At 53.1% G+C, this 17,101-nt stretch overlaps 2 non-coding genes across 2 annotated transcripts; both read right to left on the reverse strand.

Annotated features, from left to right (window-relative positions):
• Positions 1-1,158: 1,158 nt before the first annotated feature.
• On the reverse strand, positions 1,159-1,375 carry LOC123352746. The gene has a single exon (XR_006574278.1). It is a non-coding gene; the product is annotated as a small nucleolar RNA U3 (small nucleolar RNA).
• Positions 1,376-4,672: 3,297 nt separating this feature from the next.
• On the reverse strand, positions 4,673-4,888 carry LOC123352748. Its single transcript, XR_006574279.1, has one exon. It is a non-coding gene; the product is annotated as a small nucleolar RNA U3 (small nucleolar RNA).
• Positions 4,889-17,101: the final 12,213 nt, after the last annotated feature.

Below are 17,101 nucleotides of genomic sequence, written 5' to 3' on the forward strand. Positions count from 1 at the left end.
TTTAGACAAAACTTAAAGAACAGAATGACCTGGGGAATCATTCCTATTTTGTCCATGCATCTCTGGCTCATCTCACTGAGACCAGCCAGGAGCACCCAGGACAGGAGCAGATGGTACAGTATAATTGGCAACTATCATTGTCAACTTGCAAAGCAGCAGACAGCACAGTATGGTATGGTTGGTAACCATCTTTGCTAACTTACAAAAAGCAAGAGAATGCTGCTGTATAGCACTACAGTACCACGTCTCTCAGCACCATCCAGTAGACATACAGTGACGATGAAAAAAGGCTGAACTGGCTCCATGGTTGCCGTGCTATGGTGTCTGCCCAGGCAATCTGCCCAGGAAAAGGGCGCAAAATGATTGTCTGCAGTTGCTTTCATGGAGGGAGGATTGACTGACGACATTTACTCAGAATCACCCACGACACTGTTTTTGCCCCATCATGCATTGGGATCTCATCCCAGAATTCCAATGGGTGGGGGAGACTGCAGGAACTATGGGATAGGTATGGGATAGCTACCCACAGTGCAATGCTCTGGAAATCGATACTAGCCTCGGTACATGGACGCACACCGCCAAATTAATGTGCTTAGTGTGGCCGCATTCACTTGACTTTATATAATCTGTTTCCAAAAACCGGTTTCTGTAAAATCGGAATAATCCCATAGTGTAGACATACCCTGAGACAGCTTTAGAACCCTCTACCCACTATACAGCCAAGAGACAGCAACTCTCAGATCCTGTGTGGATTGTCTGATGGGCTTGGGGCCAAGAGCAAACTGCGTACCCCCTGCCAGAGCAGGAGAAGTAAAAAAATAGGGGCTTCCTGAAAAATGGGAAGGGAAGAAGAGAGAAGCAGAGAGGCAAGTGGAAAAGGAAGAGAACGTGCAGACACAGGACCCTACCTAAATTCTTAAATAGATTACAAGAAAAAAAGAGAGAGAGCAGCATAAAGAAACTTTAAAAATCTTTTAGTAAGTACTGAACTAGAAACCTTTAAAACACCATGTTCACAACTTTACTTCTCTTCCAAATTCTACCAAATCAAATTAAGACTTGCCACTAAACAGAACTGTACAAAAGCTTTAAACAAATTCAGATAACAGAAAAGAAAACCAAAACATTTATTTTTAAAAACTTGTTTTATAAGGACTAACCACTCAGTCTGCATTCTCTTCCTCTCCACTTCCCAAAAGGAAAGCAAGAACACTCATCAATAGCAGACAGCAGATACATTAAAGCACCACTGTCCACCCACTTCATGCTCAGAAAAGAACACTTTAACTCCTCATCGTGATTAGCAAAGTCAGACACTTTCAACCACACTTCTCTAGTTACAAACTATAGAAATGATCCCTGAAAGTATAGTCTTAACAAAGCTGTGCTCAGCTACACACCCAGGCTAATGTGCGCAAGCTTTCTTCCCACGGTGAATGTTTTCATACAACGGGTTTCACCCCCAGCGAATTAAAGAACAAAAATCTAAAACCAGGTTCCTATTTCATTAAAGCACAATTGAGACAGTTTTAGAACACTGGCCATTAGAAAATGTTTATGTCGCTATTTACAGACACACACCTCTTGATTAGCATGTGGAGCTCCTAGCAATTAATCAAACCCTCTTGCTTTGCGATACCTCTCACAGGCTCCTCTGTGTCACATGACAGCTTGTCAGGCACAGACAATGCAGACAGGTCAGCCCTTTTTAGCATGCTCCGCAGCTGTTTCTCTCTGGCTTGCTCTCAAATTCATCTGCACTAGAAGTTTTTGCAGGGTTCTATGTTACCGGTGGTACCTGCACTAAATCAGTGGCTCTCAACCTTTAGAGACACCTGTACCCCTTTCAGGAGTCTGATTTCTCTTGCATACCCCCAAGTTTTACCTCACTTAAAAACTACTTGCTTACAAAATCAGATGCAATATTTATAAAAATAAATCACTTGAATATATTGTACTTATATTTCAGTGTATAGAGAACAGTATAAACAAACCAATGTATGAATTTTAATTTGTTACAAATTTGCTAGTGCTTTCTATGTAGCCTGTTGTAAAACTAGGCAAATATCTAGAGGAGTTGATGTACCCCCTGGAAGACCATTGGATACCCCTGTTTGAGAACCACAGCACTAAATCACCCTTACTTTTAGAACTGGTGCCACTTGACCCAAGGCATTCTGAACCATTTCAGTGCTAGTAGACAGTGGCAATACAGCTGCACTAGGTCTGTTGTTCGTCCCTGCACAATTCCCTCTTGGAAAGAAGATCTCTTCTGGTCTGACCCTATTTACCATTGTGAGCTGCACGGGCAACTTTCTCTGTGTTATGTGAGCAGAATCCACACAATATATACTACCTGTATGGCCCTGAGGATGCCACATCGGCCGCAGCTGCTGATTGGGCCACAGGCTGAGAATCACTAGTCTATAATTTTGCAAAGTCCATTACCACAGGCTTTTCCCTCCTGTCTGCTGTGAGACAAGAGCACATGAAATTCATAGCAATATACATATGAGTGAAACCACCCAAATATATTTACATAAAAACTAGACAGTCTCATTTTAAAACAAAGAAAAACACAGGCCACACAGAGAGTGGGGCAAGAATCTCCAATGATTTATACCCTCTCCTACCCGCCATTCAGCATAAGAATTAACCTAAATGGATCATGACTATTTACATAGAACATCTTTCTCCTACAAAGCAGAATAAGACAAAAGGTTGAGGCTGTTCCCCTTCACATTTGGGGGAAGGGGGGAGGAGTAGAAGAATTTAGATGCTCAATCCACTTCAGATTAGGAAAGAAACCAAGCAGACTCATGATTTACTCAAAACCCACCCCAGCAGAAAGAAAACCAGACTAGCTGCACCTAAGCATTATGCAAGTTTCTAAATAAAGCTATTATATCTAACCTTCCTCATAACTAGATTTCTGGTACACTAAAAAACTCCTCCTTTTATTCGGTATACAAAGCCTAACCACTGAGTCTGTGCTCTCTCCTCTCGCTTTTCCAACTAGCAGTCTATACAGTAACTCCTCACTTAACCTTGTAGTCATGTTCCTGAAAAATGTGACTTTAAGTGAAACAATGTTAAGCAAATCCAATTTCCCCATAAGAATTAATGTAAATGAGGGGGTTAGGTTCCAGGGAAATTTTTTTCACCAGACAAAAGACTGTGTGTGTGTGTGTGTATATATACACACACAGTATAAGTTTTAACCAAACAATTTAATACTGATACACAGTGATGATGATTGTGAAGCTTGGTTGAGGTAGAGGAGTCAGAGGGTGGGATATTTCCCTTACTGCTAAATGATGAACTAGCAATTGGCTGAGCCCTCAAGGGTTAACTCTCTCACTCTGCAAGGCAGCAGGAATGGAGGGAGATATGCACATTTCCCTTAAGTACACTGCCTTGTTAATTAGATCAGCTTGCTGAGACCCCAGCTGCTGCAAGCTCTCTCCCTCCTGAGCCCTGCTCTATGGAAGATGGGGTAAGTGGGGTGCAGGAGCAGGGGGACACCCTGACATTAGCCCCCCCTCTTCCTTCCCTCCCCCCGGCACAGCAAGCAGGAGTCTCGGGGAGCAGCTCCAAGGCAGAGGGCAGGAGCAGCACATGGCAGTGGGGGGAGGGACACAGCTGAATTGCAGGCAGCTGCTGCACAGGGAACTTAGGGAAGTGGGGAGCTGATAGGGGGCTGCCGGCCCATCCTGGTTTGAATCCCCCTCCCCCAGCTAGCTGCAAGGGGCTGCTCTTCCTGCAAGCAGGAGACAAAGCAGGTGGCTGCCAAACAACATTAGAAGGGAGCATTGCACAACTTTAAATAAGCATTTTCCCTAATTGATCAGCAACATAACGAAACGTTAACCAGGACGACTTTAAGTGAGGCATTACTGTAGGAGGGTTTAGGTCAGCTCAGCTCCGTCTCTCAGGGGTGTGGATTTTTCATTCACCTCAGACAGAAAAAAAGAGTAACAGAAAAGAGAAGAAATAAGATGGGAAGGAAAACACCCAGTGGGGCATGGGAGATGTTGACAGATGCAAATCCCTCATGTAAACCCCTCCCCCCATGCCCTTCATTGTCTCCCCCACCCATTGCAGGGTTCCTCAGTCTTTCTCCATGGCAGGGGTTGTGTGTGTTTGATTCCACCCATAGCAAGGTCCCCCATTCTCCCCAATGGCAGGGGCTCTGTGTGAGCCGCTTTTCTCCCCACTCCACCCTCTACCCACTATACGGCCAGGAGACAGCAACTCTCAGATCCGGGGTGGATTGTCTGATGTGCTTGGGGCCAAGAGAAAACTGCACACCCCCTGCCAGAGCAGTAGGAGTAAAAATAGGGGTTCCCAAAAAATGGGAAGGGAAGAAAAGAAAAGCAGAAAAGAAAGTGGGAAAGGAAGAGCACGTGCAGACACAGGGCCCTACCTAAATTCTGACATAGATTACAAGAGAAAAAGATACAGCAGCATAGAGAAATTTTAAAAACATTTCAGTAAGTACTGAATTAAAAACCTTTAAAACACCATTGTCACACTACAGTTACTTCTCTTCCACATCCTATCAAAATAGATTAAGTTTTGCCATTACACAGACTACCAGCAAATACTGTAAACAGATTAATGTAACAGAAAACCCCCAAACCATTTTCTTTAAATTGTGTTGTAAGGTTTAATCACTCAGTCCACGTTCTCTTTCTCCTGGTTTTCCAAAAAGAAAGCAAGAACCGTTATCAATAGCAGATTACAGCTGCATTAAGGCAACACTGTCTGCTCCCTTTGTATTCAAAAGAGACACTAACTTCTCCTAATAATTAGCAAGATTAGACACTTTCAACCACTCATTCCTTGTTACAAACTATAAAAACGATCCCTTAACAAAACTGTACTCGGCTACACAGCCAGGCTAAGGCGCAGACGTTTAATCCCCACGGTGAGTGTTTTCATACAGCGGGTTTCACCCCCAGCGAACTAAAGGACACAAGTCTAAAGCCAGACCCCCATGCCATGACGCACACTCGAGGCAGCTTTAGCGCACTGGCCATTAGAAGAGGTTTATGTCGCTATTTAGAGAAACACGCCTCCTGATTAGCATGCGGAGCTCCTACCGACCAATCAAACCCTCCTGCTGTTACTGCCCAAACCGGCCCCGCCTCTCACCGGCTCTGCTCTGCCACGTGCCGGTGCCGGCCAGTGTCCCCGCAGGAGGAGCCCGGCCCGGCGCAGCTCTGCCCGCCCGGGGCTGCAGCTGGTTCTCTCCGGTCCCTCGGCACTAGAGACTTCGCGTGTCACGTGACCGGGGGCAGGCACCGCCTCTGGCTGCTCCGAGATTGGAGCATCCCGGGGGGGGAGGGGGAACCAGATGGGTCATTAGTGCCCAGCAGCAGCCCCCGCCCCCGTCACCTCCTCGCCCTCCCCCAGCGCCTCCCGCCCGCTGACAGGGGGGGAGGGAGAGGAGCTGAGTGCGGGAGTGGGGCCTTGGGGAAAGGGGGGGTGAGGTGGGGGCGGGGCCTGGGAGGAGCCAGAGGGGGGGCAGCCCCCCAGCATAGTGGAAACGCGGCGCCCCTACATGGTACTAGTGCAGGGGTTGGCAGCCTTTCAGCAGTGCTGTGCCGAATCTTCATTTATTCACTCTCATTTAAGGTCTCGCTTGCCGGTCATACATTTTAATGTTTTTAGAAGGTCTCTCTGCAAGTCTATATATTATATAACTAAACTAGTGTACTGTAAAATAAACGAGGTTTTCAAAATGTTTAAGAAGCTTCATTTAAAATTAAATTAACATGTTGATCTTACGCTGCTGGCCCGCTCAGCCCGCTGCTGGTCTGGGGTTCTGTTCACCTAGGCCGGCAGTGGGCTGAGTGGGGCCTGCGACCGGGACCCCAGTTGGGAAGGGTCCAGCAGCCAGAACCCCAGACCGGTAGCGGGGTGTGCGGGGCCGGCTGCTGGGACCCCACTGCTGCTCAGGGGTTCCATCCTCCGGCTCCTGCCAGCTGGGATCCTGATTGCCAGAACCACTCAGCCCAATGCCGGTCTGGGGTCCCGGCCCTGCCCACATACAGCGGGTACCTACCTTCTCCCTGGTTCTGGCCCATTCTCTTCCTCTCTCTGCACTGAGCTGAGGGTGGGAGTGGACCGAGCACAGGGCTGGGGGTGAAGGGTCTGGCCAGGAGCTAGAATGAGGGAGGGGGCTCAGGGTTGGGGCAGGAGGTTTGGGTGTGGGGGCACTTACCCGGGCAGCTCCCATTTGGTGTGAGGGGTGCAGGTGGGAATGTGGGTGGGGGGTGCAGGAGCTCCTGTTTGGTGCTCAGGGTGGGGGTGGGGATGTGCGGGGTGCATGGGGTGTGGGGGGGCTGGGAATGTGGGGGATGCAAGAGTCAGGGCTGGGGGCATGTGAGGGAGGTGCAGGTGTCAGGGCAGGGGGGGTTGGGTATGTGTGGGGGTGCCAGAGTCAGGGCTGGGGTCGTGGGGGTGGTGAAGGAGTTAACAGAGGGCTGGGTGGTACAGGGCTCAGGGTAGGGGCCTGGGGGGGGAGCTGTGGGGGTGCAGGGCTCAGGGCAGAGGGCTGTGTGCGTGTTGAGAGGTTCAGGGCTCAGGGCAGAGGGCTGGGTGACTGCCCCCCTCAGAACCCTCTACCCCCCCCCGCTCCTTGTCCCCTGACTACCCCCTCCTGGGACCCCTGCCCCAACTGCCCCCCAGAACCCACCCCCTATCTAAGCCTCCCTGCTCCTTGTCCCCTGACTGCCCCCCTAGGACCCTACCCCCTACCTGTCCCCTGACTGCCCCAACCCTTATCCACACCCCCACACCCAGACAGAACCCCCCGGACTCCCATGCCTATCTAACCGCTCCCCGCCCCCTGACAGGACCCCCAGAACTCTGGACCCATACAACCCCCCCCCTGCTCCCTGCCTGCCCCAACCCCTCTCCACACCCCTACTTCCTGACAGTCGTCCCCCCCCGAACTCTCGACTCATCCAACCCCCAGCTCCTTGTCCCCTGACCACTCCCTCCAGAGACCCCCCCCAACTGCCCCCCGGCCCCTCCTTGCTCCCTGGCCCCTGACTGCCCTGACCCCTATCTACACCCCACCCCCTAACAGACCCTGGGACTCCCATGCCCCACCCAACCCCCTCCCCCGCTCCCTGACTGCCCCCTCCAGAGATCCCCCCCCCAGGATCCCTCCCCATCCAACACACCCTGCCCCCACCCCTTATCCAACTCTCACCCTGGCCCCGGACCCCTTACTATGAGGCTCCCCGCTCATCCGGAGCCCTGCCGCCACGCGCACAGCATTCAGAGGGGCGGGGCTGCACGCATGGCGGCAGGGTTACGGATGAGCGGGGAGCGTCTTTCCCTCCCCACGGAGCCAAACACTGCCCCGCGGGAGCGCGCAGCCCCAGCCCCCAGAGCGCTGCGCGCGCGGTGGCAGGGCTCCGGGGGAAGGCGGGGGAGGGGCTGGCGGCTTGCTGCGCTCGGCCGGACGCTTCGGCCTGGGAGAGCAGACCCTGTGGCTTGCCGTGCCAGCAGGGTTTTTAATGGCACACTGGAGTCCAGGAAGGCCCCAGCGTGCCATTAAAAATTGGCTCGTGTGCCGTCTTTGGCACGCGTGCCATAGGTTGCCGACCCCTGCCTAAGAGACAAAGAAATGCCACTGAACTGAGCCTTAGGCCTCACTGCACTCAGCCAAGAGTGGCTGAGTCTCCTCCCTATGAACTCAGCAATAGCCCCACACTCGGCCGATCAGTGTGGAGCCATCAGTGTGGAAGGCTTGGATATCAGGAAAAGCTTTTTCACTAGGAGGGTGGCGATACCTTTGAATCTGCTAGGATAGAGTCCCCTAGCTTGTACTTAGAGCCGATATTTTTTCTTACCTTCTACACAGATGACGATTTCTTGCAAAATAATCCACGCAGAAATGAAAAAACCTGCTAAGGAATCTCCTCCACACCAACCGCCTCTTGGTCCTCACAGAGAGGCCACGAGATGGAGACTTGCTGCAGCAAAGCTACAGGGCTCTCCGAGGTTCCCCCTGCCCCGCATCCCTGTCCTGCCTGGCCGTTGGCAAGGGAGCTCTGTGAGGTCACAGCTGCCTCATCGTCTTTGCCCAATAGGCTGAGTTCCTGCCAAAGGCCTTTGTGAAGTCACTGCCGCACCCACCTTTCCCTGGCAGGCCTGATGTCTGCCCCTGGCCAGCCTGGTTGGATGTTTGAGCTGCACCCTGGGTCACCCCCTTGCTCATTATTGATTGTGAGGAGCAAGCAGGCCACCCAGTAACACAGCAGAGTCTGTTCCTCACCCCACACGGAGTTTTTCATAGAGGCATCGGTTGTGAAACAATTCGATCTCCTAATCTGGCCTCTATTTCACGGGCTAGGAAATTTCACACACTTTGCACCATATTAAGCCCAATTGCTTGTAATTCACTAAAAGGCACCTTCCAGAATGACAGGCAGTTGTGATGGGAGGACACCAGGAAACAGAGACTCCACCTCTCCCCTGGGTAGTTTGTTCCAGTGGCTAGTCACCCTCATTATCAAAAAACGTGTGCCTTGCTTCTCTTTTGAATTTCTCTGGCTTCAGCTGACAGCCCTTGGTTCTTGTTGTGCCTTTCTTGACTAGATCGAACTAGTCCTGACCCATGAAATCTGATCTCCCTGTCCTGCTGGGATCCCCCCAGCCAGGAGAACCCAGGAGGGGCCTCCTAGCTGGCTGGGGACAGGACTTCCTCTCCGTGGGGATATCAGACGCACCTGCAGAGGCAATGCAGAAGTGAGTGTGCTGCATCAGCTCGGTGTTGGGCTCTGCGCTTTGGCCTTGGCAGCTTCTGCTCCAGTCATGTCTCTGGGTGCCCGGACTCAGAGCTTCTGGCCCCCTGTGGCTGCAGCCAGTGCTGGGGCACTGGGCTCAGGACTTTCATGCCCCTCCCCACTCCTGCCCGCGCTCTGGGGGCCTGGGCTCGGGGCTTCTGCCTGGCATCTGCAGCTGGGGCTCGGGGCTTCCCTTGCAGTTCCTTCTGGGGCTCTGGGTGCCCCAAAAATGGCCACGGCCCTTGTATTAATCTGACAGGGACTAGCAGGCAGGAGCCGAGGTGCTCCCAGGTAGTAGGTAGGAGCTGAGGTGCTCCCAACAACAGGGATCCACCTGCACAGCTGAGAACCTTCTCTAGCTTCAGAAAGGTTGCTGGCTGCTGCCCTTGGAGCCAGGTCTGAAGGCAGCACACAAGTGAGGGCGACAATGCTGTGACCCCCCTACAACAACCTCTGAACTCCCCTAGTCTCCCAGTTTGGTTGGGACCCCCATGGTTACAATACCAGGACACTGCAGATAGAAACATCGAAATGGTGACATTGGTCAATTTCAAAGCAGGGTTTTTTTTAAATTAGTCAAAGTGAGCCCTGAATTTGGTAGGGACCTGGCTATTATGGAGGCCCGAGCAGGTTTGCACTCCCAGTTCTCCTGAAAGACCATGGAGAATTCCTGCTGCCTGAGGAACTTCCCAGAAGAAGCTACCAGGACTGGGGGAGAAATGAAGAAAACCAACCAAAGCCTGAGCTAGGATGGAGAGCATTGATCCAAGCGGTGTTTGAACCCCTCCACCCCCACCTGCCTGCCTGCGGTGAAATGGACAGAGGGGCACTGATTTCTACCTGTGAACGTGCTGCAGACCGTGGGCTTCAGCACAAGCCCTACAGCCCATACTCTGAACTCTTGGATAAACAGCAAAGCTGGCTTTTCCCAAACCTTTCCCCCCAGTGCTCTGCATCCACTTGGGATTGTGCCCAGCAGAGGCTGGTGGAGGGGAGGGGAAGGGAGAGGAGGCCATGAAAATGTTGAGGCGTCTGCACTACCCCACAGACACACACCCAGCAATGCAGGGCATTGGCATATTAGCCAGGACAGGACATTATTTGGCCATAACTTACAAAGTCCTCAGTGTTGAAAGTACAATGTCTCTAGAAAACAATGGGGGGGGGAGGGGTTAGAGAGTTGCAGTAACCAGCCTGGATTTCCAGTGTCTGGTCAGGCACATCCCCCTCTCCAGGGTTTTCACTGCTATCTTCTCCAACCTGGTCCTCCTGATCTGATGTGAGGTCACATCCTGGCCTTTAGGGACATTGGCAGGATCTTCCCTGTTCCCAGCTGCAGCATCACTTAGTTCTCCTGCCTGCTAAGGATCCCGCCAGGGCTCAGCTAAATGGCATGTGGCATGACGGGCTCTTTGCTGAGGGCCCTTGACAGCACCCAATCGAGATCTGAATCGGACGGGCATGTGCTGGTGCATTTCCTGACTTTTTACTGGACTCCTGGACCCTCTCATGCAGCTGCTGCAAATGTTTCCTTCTCTCTCAGCCAGGGGTGAAAGTAACTTACAGGACTTACAGATACTGCTGGATTCCTGAGGCGGCGTGGTCTCAACCGGAAGTGGTGGGGCCTCTCAAGATTTAAAGGCCCTGGTGCTCCAGCTGTGGATGGGAGCCTCAGGGCCTTTAAATCAACCCAGGGCTCCCAGCTGCAGAGGTGGCTGGGAACCCCTGGGGCTCAGGGGCAAATTAAAGGGCCGGGGCTCCGGGCCCTTTAAATCCCCACCACAGCTCTGGCCGCCCGAGCCGCGGGCGGGATTCAAAGGGCTCTGGGCTGTCTGCAGCTGCGGGGAGCCCAGAGCCCTTTAACACCCCCCCCCCCCCCCCCGCGGAAGCCGGTGCGGTCCGGCATGGTGTACTGGCTCTTGCCGGTATGCCGTACCGGACCGGACTGGCTTACAACTAGTGCTTGTCTGAGAATAGAGTGAAGGGGACTGTTTACTCCGACACGTCCATGAACAAAACAGAAAGAGCAAGGCCGTCCTGAAAGAGAATGGATCTGTCTGGAGACAAAGCAGAACCTGAGAACGAGCAACAATGTGAAAAGAAGGGGGTCAAATGTGGGTTAGGTGTGTGTTAGGTTGGTCTGGCAAATGTAAAGAAAATTCCAATGCCCTTAGCATGAGGCAGACACCCCCCGCAACCCATAGAGTTAAGGTGACCTAAGCCCTGGTTAGATAGTGCTAAAGAAAAGGAAGAATTGTTCTGTCCATCTAGCTATTACAGGGATGGGAAAACCCCTCTAGTCACTGTCTACTCCAAAGTGCTATAGCAGAGCCACAGCAGCAATTTAAGTGTAGACAGAGTGAGACTAGATCTGGCTCCAGTTCACACTGTGGATGCTGAGGTACTAAGACTACAGTAATAATAGCTGTCTACTGCTTTCATAGTTGGCAAGATTTGAACCTGTGTGGGGTGACCCCAAAGGTTTTCTAGTCCATCGCCTTAACCAGTCAGCCACAACTACTTGATGTACATTTGTTTCACTACATGATGATTCTGTTCTCACTGAATTGTCACTTCAAATTGCTCAGACCAGCTCCCCCAGCACACTCATGGATGTGCATTAGTGTAAGTGTGTCCATGGCTGAACAGTGAGAATTCCTGCCCATTTCCCTTCCGGTTGGAGCAGGATTAGAATGTGTTTGTGTGAACAACATTGCTGTAGATTGTTGTTCATTCCCCACTCTGACAATTCAGACAGTCCCTTTCCTAGTCAAATCTCCAGCACATTGTTCCAATAGCAGAGGGCAGGATTTCTCTGGGGCACTGAAATATTTCAGGGGGTTGGTGCATGAACTCAGCCTTGCATTCCACCCTTGATGTTTCATGGACTATGAACAGCAGCAGAAAGAAAGAGCTGAGCCAGTATCTCCCTGGCAGGGATGCAGGTGTCACGTCCCCTCTGTCTGACCATCGCCATTGCAGGAGTGAAGGGTTCACTGGAATCGAATGCCCTGGCTCAGAAAAGAGACACAGGGAGGTTTTGCTGTTCATGGATCTGTGCAAAAGAAATTGTGTCTCTGTGTGAAATTGAGGCAGGAAGTGAAACATCCACATGGTGGCCCAGTGACTTAAGGAATGTGGGTGAAGGACTCTGGCTGAGAAATGATTTAATAGGGGTTTGTTTCAATTCATTGCCCCAATTAAAATCTATGGCTAAAAGGCAGCCACTGTTGTTAGTACTTGTACCTGTGTTGGGACACCCCAGTGGGTGTCAAGTCCATTGCCTTCACCAGGGGCAGTCGATTATTTTATCAAGGTACAAATTTCTTGGTCAAGGCCTAGGCTCCAGACAAAACAATACACTGCTGATAAGAAGAAGTACATCAAAAGATTTTGCAGCCACCGTGGGCATAACTATGATGTGTCGTGTTTCACTCTTTATACCTGGCGCCACCTCCTTTCCCTTTAGCCTTGTAGTTGACCAAGGGCAAAGCTGAACATCTCCTCAGATACCAGGGAGTGTTTATGTCCATTCCTGTGAGCTACACGGGGGTTTGATGTTGCTGCTTTCAGTCCTCTGGCTCTGCCGGGATAAGGAACAATTCAGGCTGTCACTGAACTGAAGGAGGAAGATCAGTTTTTGACAGGGAGAGGGACGCCTCCTCTTAAAGGTGTTTGTCTGGCTGGCAGTCCTGGTCCCCAGGTCTCGCCCATGGGGCGCCAGCAGTTTTGGGACCAGGTCACTCCCTTGGCCCCACCTGATGCCCGCAGGCGCTTCCCCCCCCTGGGGCCCCGTCAGTGCAGCGGAGCTGAGCAGCATCTGTCTGCTCGCTCCAGAGGCTGCCAGCCCCTCCCCATGGCAGGGCAGGCTGGGTCTTTGCCTCCACGCGCTGCCCCGGCCCCGAGCCCCTGCAGCCAATGGGATGCTGTGGGGGTGATGCCTGGGGGCAGCAGCATGCGGAGGCCCCCCAGCCCGCCCCGCCTTGGAGCCCCAGGTAAGTGCTGAATCCCTGACCCCTCCCAGAGCCTGCACCACCACCCCCTCCCCACATACCCCCTCCTCCCCCACAAACTCCCCCCAGAGCCTGCACCCCTCCTGCATCCCAATCCCCAGGCCCAACCCAGGGCCTGCACCCTAGACCTCCTCCCCCCACCCAAACTCCCTCCCAGAGCCTTAGGCAGGTGAGGGGCAGAGTTTTGGGGGATGGGTTCTGGGCGGTATGAGTGACATTATTGATCCACTGGGAGGACTGGAGGACTGGCCCTGGCCCTAAGGTAAATTGTGGTTGAGACCCTGCTTTAAGGGATTGGAGCAATGCTGGAGAGACTGACGGGCAGGGAGCTGGGGAGCTGTGTGTGCTCCAAGGAGAGTTGTGCTCTGGTGACACAGAGCGGGGGTGGGGAGTTTGTAAGCTGTGGTGTTTGTACAGAGATAAAGTTTACTAACCCCCAGGTTATAAACTGTTCCTGCTCTGGGCTATACCTGACACTCTCTGTTGTGAGGGTAGGTCAGTGGGTGAATGTTTCCCTGTAGGATAATAGGTTTGTAGCTCCAATCCAAGTGATTCCCTTTAAAAACTTTTTCGAATGAAAATCGATTTCCAGACCCATCTCCAGTATGTTCAGGAGTTCTCTGAATGGGGGCAGGGGGCTTGAAATGAATTTAAACACTCAGCATTTTCCTGTGCAAATGAATAAAGACCTAGCAGAGCTGTCCAGCAGCTGAAATCAATTCCAGCCCTCGGCGTCCCTAGGAGGGACACTCGGTAGCTGAGGCATGTGGGACACCTTTGTGGTGAGGACAGGTGAAAAAATGCTGGATTCAATGAAAGCTGAGCCCATAGGAGGGGAAGGTGAACGGCAGCACTACACAGGGTCATAACACTCAGACACGGGGCTTCGCTGTCACTGCCCCTTTGTTTTCCATCATTTCTATCCCCCTCCCCTACACACTGTCACACAGAACCTTCTCCCCTTGAGCCCCATCCCACCCCTACCCCTCTCCCCCCACATGCCATGGGACACAGCCTCTCGATGACTCACCCAGATGGGGGCTTGTCTCTGCATCTCCCCAACAGGGGAGCAGGGAGCCGAAAGGGCCACAGGAGACCAATGGAGCTAGGCAGGGATAGAAAATACTTCCCCTCCCTTCCCTTCCCAAGAGTCCCGTTAATCTCACCCATGGGACGTTCCAGCACCGGGTGGGCTCAAAGCACCAACCTTCCCCTGAGCAACAGAAGGGGGAACCAGCTCTATCACACAGAAGGAGTCTCCCCACCTCTGCTGCTGCCATCCTGCAGCCTTTAATGTGGATTTGTTTTAGCTAATGCAACCCCCTCACCCACCCCTCTAATCCATCCATGAAACAAAGAGACAATTCCTGAGCTGGGCTCCAGTGGTGCAATGGGTCAGCGCAGTGCTGAGCTGGAGCCGGTTCTCCCCGGTTCGCAGGAACCGGTTGTTAAATTTAGAAGCCATTTTAGAACCAGTTGTCCCAGGACAAATGGTTCTAAAAGGGCCGTCTCGCCCCCGGCCCCAGCTCACCTCTGCTTCCTGGGCTCCTCTCCTCCCCCTCCCCTGCTTCCCGCGAATCAGATGTTCGTGCGGGAAGCCTGGGACTCGGGAGGGCTCAGAAAAAAGAAGCAGCTTGGCAAGGTAAGCTGGGGCAGGGAAGCGAGTACGGCTCCAGGGAGGCATGGCAGGGCCCAGCCCAGTCCTGCTCTGGCTGAGCAGCCCTGGGCCTGGCTGAGCGGCACTGGCCCTGGCCAAGAGCCACTCAGATAGGGCCAGGGCCGGAGGCACTCGGCCGGAGCCGGGGCGCTTGGCCGGAGCAGGACTGGGCTGGGCCCTGCCATGCCTCCCTGGAGCCGTCCTCACTCCCCCACCCCAGCTAACCTTGCCAAGCCTGGCTCCAGCCAAACTTTTCCCCCCTTTGCCCAGGCCCTGCCAAGCGGCTCCGGCTCAGCCCCGGCCTGGTCCAGTGCCCCCGGCCTGGCCTCCAGTATGGTAAGGGGGCAGGGAGCAGGGAGGGGGTGTTGGAAGAGGGCAGGGGAGTTCGGGGGGGTGGATAGGGGTCAGGGTGGTCAGAGGGCAGGGAACGGGGATTGAATGAGGGCAAGGGTCCCAGGGGGCCATCAGGAATGAGAGGAGAGGTTGGATGGGCTGGCAGGGGGCAAGGAAGGAGAGTGGATGGGGTAGGGATCCTGGGGGGGCATCAAAGAATGTGGGAGATAGGATGGGGCAGGAGTCCTGGGGGGAACGACCCCCGTGAGGAGGAGGGAGCTGGTTGTTAATTTTTTGGCAGCTTATCAGTGGTTAGCACACAGTACTTCTAGTAGCAGTGCTGAGTGGAGTCATGCTGAGGTTGTGAGTTCAAACCTCACCTGGAGCACTGGTTTTCTTTAAGCAAATGGCTTCTGCCAATCATTTTGTCCTGCAGAAAATACAATTGCAGCTCAGAAGACACCAAGGTCCCCTTGCTTTACAGAGAGCAGGGCAGATTCCACAGATCTACCAGGCTCTGCTCTCCACCAGCCGCCTGTGTCAGGAGGGGTCGAGCAGAGCCCAGAGCACTGCCCCCGACTCCCCCTCAGTCTTTGCTCCCCAAACCACCTGTGTGCTCACCCTCTTCGCTGTGAGACTCACACCCTGCCTGGCTTTCTGTATGTCGGTGGTTTTTGTTGTCTGTCGTATTGATGTGCATGTGGGTCCTGTGTGATTTTGGTGGATGCCTGGCATAGTTTTGTGTGCATGGGTGTGTGTATGACTTTTGCATGCAGATTGGTTTTTTTGCTTAGTATTCTTTTGATATGTGTTTTTTGTGCTTTCTTGTTGTGGGCTTTTGCTGTATTTTTTGGTGTGGATTTGTTCTTTCTATCTTTTATGTGGCTTTCCCTTATGTGTATATGCCTCTGTGTGCTGTGTGGGTTGGGTTTTTGTTTATTCTCACTTGTTCCCTACCAGTTGGTGACCATTGCCCCAGGGGCCTGTCAGTCTCAGGGTCCTGATTTCCCATTGGCCCTTCCCCCTTCTATTGGGACTGGGAACGAGCCAACCAAAAACCCCACTAAGTTTTAGTAAACGGCCAACAGTCCCTTACACAAGCCGGCCCTGTGAGAGTCACCAATGGCTGGAGAAGGCTACACAAGCTGGTCCCATGGTGTAACGGGCAGCACTCAGGACTCTGAATCTTGCAATCTGAGTTCAAATCTTAGTGGGACCTTTGGTTTGTGGTGAAGCCCTGGAGCTCACAAGTCTGGCACTTGCTGGTGTGCTTTTCCTCTTGCCCACCTGGCTCTTGAAGGAAGCAGGGTCAGGGCTGGGCAGGCAGGAGCCCAGCACTTCTCCTCCTCTGGGCACCTAGAGCAGAGGCGGCTGGTGCTGACAGCTCCGAGGGAAGGTTTAAAAGCCACAGAGCAACTGAGGTCAGGGCTAGAGGAGGGGAGAACCATGCCTACGTGTGGCCAGCAGACAGCCACAGAGACACCTGGCCAGCCTGCTCCCTGCTATGCCAAACACCCACTGAAGGCCACCCTGAGGCCAGCATGCGGGGCAGCTGCTGATGCTCTGTGGCCAACATCAGAAGACGGTAGGAAAGCAGGGCCAGCCCCCCTGGTGGGGCCTCTGACCGTTCCCACTCCAGGTGCTCACTTTGGCAGTGGAGCCGCCAAGTTTCTTTGGCAAGTCAGGAAGGGCAAAGGCGAGACTGGAAGCACCTGGGGCTCATGCCCCAGCCTTTGTGACGCCCACCACCCAACTCCTTCCCGGGGCTCTAGCTGAAGCCAGAGCATTGGCCTGAGCGGCCAAGAAGAGGTTCCAGCCCTGAAGGGAGCAGGACTTGCAGCACAAAGTGAGCACAACCACGAGGGGACTCAACTCCTGAATCATCCGATCCACAGGGAGATGCCTTATCCTTTAGGCCACATGATGAGGGGGTCTAAGCTCTTCTTTGGAAAAGCCGGACACTGTGCTTCTCAGGTCATCTGCTGAGTGGGGCTGAGACTCTCTGGGCACAAGAAGTCGAGTTCCCAGCGAGACGTGAGACTTAATTCTATGGAGCCAGGTGCAGGGCTTTGGCAGGGAGGCTCAGGCATGGGGGATTGGGGTGCAGCAGACGGACTGGCTGTCTAGGTGCGGAGATTCAGTCACACTGAGGCACAGGAGGGAGGAGGAGGAGGAATCCTGCTGACAGGCAGTGGCTGTGCAGAAAAAGAGGAGGGGTTCCTGGGACTTTTTTTGCCGTTTTTGCCTGCCTGCTCACTTTTGTGGTGTATGGTGAAGCTGTTTCTTAATAA

This window comes from Mauremys mutica, chromosome 18 (genome assembly GCF_020497125.1).
Source record: "Mauremys mutica isolate MM-2020 ecotype Southern chromosome 18, ASM2049712v1, whole genome shotgun sequence".
Classification (NCBI taxonomy): domain Eukaryota; kingdom Metazoa; phylum Chordata; order Testudines; family Geoemydidae; genus Mauremys; species Mauremys mutica.